Source organism: Helianthus annuus, chromosome 3, assembly GCF_002127325.2.
Source record: "Helianthus annuus cultivar XRQ/B chromosome 3, HanXRQr2.0-SUNRISE, whole genome shotgun sequence".
NCBI lineage: Eukaryota > Viridiplantae > Streptophyta > Magnoliopsida > Asterales > Asteraceae > Helianthus > Helianthus annuus.
In genome coordinates, this window is record NC_035435.2 from 174,887,580 (window position 1) to 174,894,001 (window position 6,422).

Consider the following 6,422-nt stretch of genomic DNA (forward strand, 5'->3'; position numbering starts at 1 on the left):
GCGAATTCAACCAAATTATTTTTTCCCTTGTTTCGTGGAACATTTACCTCTTTATTCACAACTACAAACGCATCATTTATTCATTTAACACAATATTAAAACATACTAATACCAAAAGTTTAACCCCCCCCCTCCACACCAGAATACACACAACCCAAAGTAGTTTAAAACAAAATGACTAAATTTAAATGAGTTTAAAACCAAAGTAAGAGTCCAAACAGTCGAATAGTCTAGGGTTTTGAGTAAACAACGTGATACGTGAGAAGCTAGGAGACGATTTGGGCTATAAGTTTTGGACTTGATAGTTGTATATTTGGGCTAATGGATTTTGGTCTTGGGTTGGGCTATTAAATTAAACACATGTATATATAATTTTGAGTAAATTGCCATTTTAGTCCCTGAGTTTTGTCCAAATTTGCCATTTTGATCCAAATAGTTTTTTTTTTTTTTGCATCTGAGTCCCTGACTTTTACATTTTGTTGCCATTTTGATCACTTTGCCTAACTCCATCCAAAAACCCAGTTACTCTTTTCAATTTAAACCTTTTCAGTTGCCATTTTGATAGAATTCCTAAAAAAACATAAAAATTCTAAAAAATCCAAATAATTCTAAAAAATCCAAAAATCCGTTTCGGCGCGAACCGTTTCGAACACGAACCGTTTTGGCGCGAACCGTTTCGAACACGATCCGTTTCGAGCTGAACCGTTTCGACCCGTACCGTTTCGAAGCCGAACCGTTTCAAGCCGAACCGTTTCGACCCGTACCGTTTCGAACCGAACCGTGCCGTTTTGAACCGAACCGTTTCGAGCCGAACCGTTTCGACCCGTACCATTTCGACCCGAACTGTTTCGAGCTGAACCGTTTCGACGCGAACCGTTTCGACCCGTACCGTTTCGAAGCCGAAAACACTTCGGTTCGATACGGTTCGGTTCGAAACGGTTCACGTCGAAACGGTACGGTTCGAAACGGTTCGGCTCGAAACGGTTCGGGTTCGAAACGGTACGGTTCAAAACGGTTCGGGTCGAAACGGTTCGCGTCGAAACGGTTCGGTTCGGTTCGATACGGTACGGGTCTAAACGGTACGGTTCGAAACGGTTCGCGTCGAAACGGTTCGGTTCGATACGGTACGGGTCGAAACGGTTCGGTTCGAAACGGTTCGCGTCGAAACGGTACGGTTCGAAACGGTACGGGTCGAAACACTTCGCGTCGAAACGGTTCGGCTCGAAACGGTTCGGGTTCGAAACGGTACGGGTCGAAACGGTTCGGCTCGAAACGGTTCGGCTCGAAACGGTTCGCGTCGAAACGGTACGGGTCGAAACGGTACGGTTCGAAACGGTTCGCGTCGAAACGGTTCAGTTCGATACGGTACGGGTCGAAACGGTACGGTTCGAAACGGTTCGCGTCGAAACGGTACGGTTCGATACGGTACGGGTTCGAAACGGTTCGCGTCGAAACGGTCGGTTCGATACGGTACGGGTCGAAACGGTTCGGTTCGAAACGGTACGGGTCGAAACGGTTCGTGCCGAAACATTTAATGATTTTTGGATTTTTTAGAATTTTTTTGATTTTTTAGAATTCGTATGATTTTTTAGAATTTTTTTTTATTTTTATATTTTTTTGAAGTTTTTAGAATTTTTATGATTTTTTAGAATTTTTTGAATTTTTTGGAATTTTTTTGATTTTTTGGAATTGGATCAAAATGGCAACTGAAAACATTTTTTAAGGAAATCCCCAAAATACCCCTGTTACAAACTGGGTTTTTGGATGGAGTTAAACAAAATGATTAAAATGGCAACAAAATGTAAAAGTCAGGGACCCAGATGCAAAAAAAAACTATTTGGATCAAAATGACAAATTTGGACAAAACTCAGGGACTAAAATGGCAATTTACTCTATAATTTTGGGTAAATTACACTTTTCGTCCTTTATGTTTGTATCAGATTGCAATAAATAGCCTTTAACTTCAATAATTACAGTCACAATCCTTTATTTGTAAAACCCATTACACCGTAGGTCCTTTAGCACTAACCTAGTTAAAATTTTCATTTAAGTCTATTCACTTAAGAGTATTCTAGTCATTTCACGTTTTTATCTAAAATGCTTCTCAATAAATAAAACAAGAAATATAACATATAAACAACATCTTATGTCATCGTCTTTAAACTCTCTCCCTTTCTAGAGTAAAACAACCACGAATGCCAGCAACATCACCACCGCCAATTACGACTACCACCATCGCCCCGCCTCTACTACCACCGTCACTTATTTAAACTCTCTCTATAAACTAAAACCATTGCCAATCGACAATCGAATTCCCGACAACAATTAAACAAAACAAATGATTAAACAAGTCTGTTACTAGGTTCAATCAAGAAATGATTAAACGTTTATTCGGTATCAATCTCTCGGAAACACATTTCGTTCAAATAATCCATTCAAAGAAAGCACAAACTTGTTTATTCTTAGAAACCTTAAGGTCGAATGGAGGTACTCCCCTACCCCCACCACTCCCTTGTCGCAACAACACTTCTCCTCCACCATCTCGACAGATCTGCGATTTACAGATCTGGCTTCTCAACGTCCCCAACAACATCGCCTCTCCTCCACCCTCTGACAAATACCTTCCTCCTATGGCAACCAATCACCAATCAACTGCCGCAAATCGAACAAGAAAATATAAAAATTAAGGTCGACTGGTGGTACTCGTCATGTTGGGATGGTTAACGGAAAAGAAGGACGTAGGGAGACAGAGAGAAATAAATAATGTTATGGTGGTGGTGGTGCTAGGGCGGTTGTGCTGATTGTAGTGGGTTTAGGGTTTCAAGATCGTCATTTAAATTTTTGTGAGGGTGGTTAGTATTGGTTGCAGGTGGTGGTTAGTGGTGGTTGTGTGATGGTGGTTAGTGGTGGTTGTTGGTGGTGGTGGGTGCAAGACTGTAGGTAGGGAGAGAAAGATGAGTTTGATTTGAAAGGGGTTTTAACACATATATGGATTAATTTTTTGTTTGTTATTCTTTTAATAAATAGGTAAAAAGACGATTATACCCTCATATGCAACGCACATGACTAGATTTAACTATGAAAAGTAACCAAGTTAGGATTAAAGGACCTAAGGTGTAATGGGTTTTGCAAATAAAGGATTGTGATTGTAATTGTAATTATTAAAGTTAAATGCTATCCAGATTGTAATATGATGCAAACATAAAGGCCGAAACGTGTAATTTACTCTATAATTTTTATAAAATTAAAATATTAAAAATGGTTAACTCGGTTAAACCGAATTGCTCGAATTTAACTAAAAATTCATACCAAACACCAAACCGAATAACCGAATTTGAATTCAGTTACGGTTATAAATTAAACCATATAACTGAATTTTATTCGATTCAGTTTGCTTTTCGTTTAATTCGGTTATAACCGAATGATGAACACCCTAGTTTGATCAACATCTGTAAACTTGCAATTAAAATAAAAAAAAATAAATAGCAAACATATATGGGGTTGAGTTATAGTACAAATGGTAAGAAGCTACTATAGAGTGACAAGTGTGAAGTGTCTAAAGAGAAATCAAGTGGGAAAGGGTAATTTTGGCCAAGAGAAAAACACATGCAAGTTACGTACTATCCCCCCCCCCCCCGCACCATTTTTTTAAACGTCTGTAACCTTTTATACGTCAATCGTTTTTAAAAAAATTATATCATAATCGAGCATCTTTTTATCTTTAATATAAGTACCCTATTGTTATACTTTAAAAAAAATGAAAAGCCAGTTGCATGTTACACAATACAAATAACGTAAAACACAATGAGTATTGACGTGTCACGTGTGTCGGTGTGCTTATAAAAGACGGTTAATTTTAGGTTGTTTTATACACTAGTTCAAGTTTTAATATTTTTAAAAACACGATAAACTACTATCACACTACAACTCACCTTAAGCAAGTGCACTCATCGCTGACATAATATAATGATGGTAAGATACTGAAGTCATCCAAGGATACAAGAGTTTTAGTATCGAGTCGGCGTTAACGTCTAACCAAGTCCAAATGTGGGAGCTGTTAAAAAGAATAAACAAAAAGAAAAGAAAAATAAATGGCTCAAGAAGAAAATAAAAGGGTATGAATCAATGATAGGAGAAGGGGTATTTAGGATTAACTTACCTCTTGATGTCATGTTAACTAGATCGGGTCATGGGGTTGCAAGGGCTCGATTGATGTGGAACTGTGTGTGAGAATGCGTATTATTGTGTAGTATTTGGGTCAGAATCCTAACACACTCGACCCTTCCATGTTGAATCAACATGGAAACGCCATTCGAAACCGGAATATAGTATTAATTAATTAAATAGTCTAAGGGATATGTATATTAGTTTCTATTAGTTCGTCAGTGACTCGTCAATTCCCCTGAGGTAGTTACTTTTATATATAACTCTTTTGGTTTATCTCCACGTAAAGGTGAGAGCTTACCAAACCGAAGTCCCATCCAAAACCTTTAACCTCCACTAAGATCATCAACATGTTTTGACTCTACATAAACATAGACATAGAAAACCTGAACGACGTTAATGGCGTCACGAGATTGTTGGTAGATCTTATGGATTAGGTGGAAACTCTAATGACCCAATTAAGTTAATGGCGAAACTATTATTTCTCTCACTTGTAATAAACTATGTTAATTGATTAAAGTCATTAACACACACACCTTGTTTACCCATGATCTTCCTTAGCTCGCTTAACATCAAAGGTGTAAGTTTCCCTAAACACCTCAAGAATCCAGCCAAGAATGCCCATGGAAGAAGATAAGATCAAACTTGAAAAGATTATATAAATCATTAAAAACTTGATTACACTAATGATACTTACGTTTTTCCTAATGATTACAATGATTAGAGAGTGTAGGTAAAAGAGAAGTGTGTAGTGGAGAAGAGGGGAGAGAATGAGCAAGTGAAGATGGTAGAAAAGGCCTCAATTTATAGGTTGGCTGGGGTGAGGCACACCCCGTGCATGGAAGGCATGGGTCGTGCCCAGTTTTGTGACGTGTTTTAGCCAGTATTAGAAGCACGGGTCGTGTCTGGTACACACGGGTCGTGGTCAACTTTGTGACCAAATATTCCAGAAGCTTTCTCTTTGTCTTGTACTACCGAGGCACGGGGTGTGCCTGGTTTCCTTAGCCTGAATTTCGCGCAGTGGGCTTTTGAAGGTGTCTAGTGGTGTCGGGATATGAGGCACGGGGCGTGTCTTCCGAGGCATGGGGCTTGTCTAGACACTTTCTTCTATTTTCCCCATATTTCGCCCGGATTTCACCCGGTTTTGCTTCCTATGGGCGTGGTAGATTATTGGAATGAATTATCCAAAGGAAGTTTTATGAATTGTTTTTCCTCTGAAAATTGATAAATCTATGGAATAAAAATTGGGTGGTGATTCATGTGATTTTTCGGAACACATGACTAGTAATTATTATATTTGTTTAAAAGCTTTAAAGATAATTTTTCGTCGAAGAATAGGTAGACATGAATGGTTTATGGTTTTCGTATGGTTTCTATGAATTTTAGTATTTTAAAAGTCTAAATGGGTTCACTCCTATCTACGGTTCTTTAGTAAATCACTCAATTGTAATATGATTAAATGGAGAAAGAATTGGGAAAGGGAACATGTTTTAATTTTGGTTCTTGAATTCTCTCGGAAAAATAATAACTGAGAGCTTTCATATGTCCTTTTGTTTTAGAAGTGAGTAACACTTCTGTAAATGTGAGACATTAGGTAGTAAAGCTAGATCATGATATTAGTTTATTAAATTCTTGTTTTAACTACAAAATTTTGTTGACTTTGGAAACATATTGTGTGGATTTAAATGTTCCATTTAATTTTGAAATTAAAATACTATTGGATTGAACGATTGGTTTTCTCGCATGTTGTGAGCGAAAAATCGTAAATCATTGTTATTTAAATAGTTGGTTTTGGAAAACCAGTGTACTATTCTCGGTATATAATGGTTTGCTTTTGAGTATAATAAGAAATAAACATTTATTTCTTTGGGTGCTCTTTCAAAAGAAGAAGAAGATCAATGAATCTTATGGTTTTTGACTTGCAAAGTCAAAGTAAAATATTTTGATCTCTTGTGATCTTCGACACAACAAAAAGAAACACAAAATATTTTGTGGTTGTGCACTAATCATCAGAAACTAGTTTTAGAGATTTTGTAGCCAGAGGGTATTTGAAGATTTGAAGTACAAAGTCGAGGACTCACGTTTCATAAAAATTCAGAGCGAAAAAGGATTTTATTCTAGATTTGTGGTTAACAATTCCTGGTAGAATTACAATTAATAAAATAGATTTTATTCTAGATTTGTGGTTAATAATTCCTGGTAGAATTATTTATATTATTGGAATCGTTGGTTGGTTTGAAATAAAACCACGTATGTCA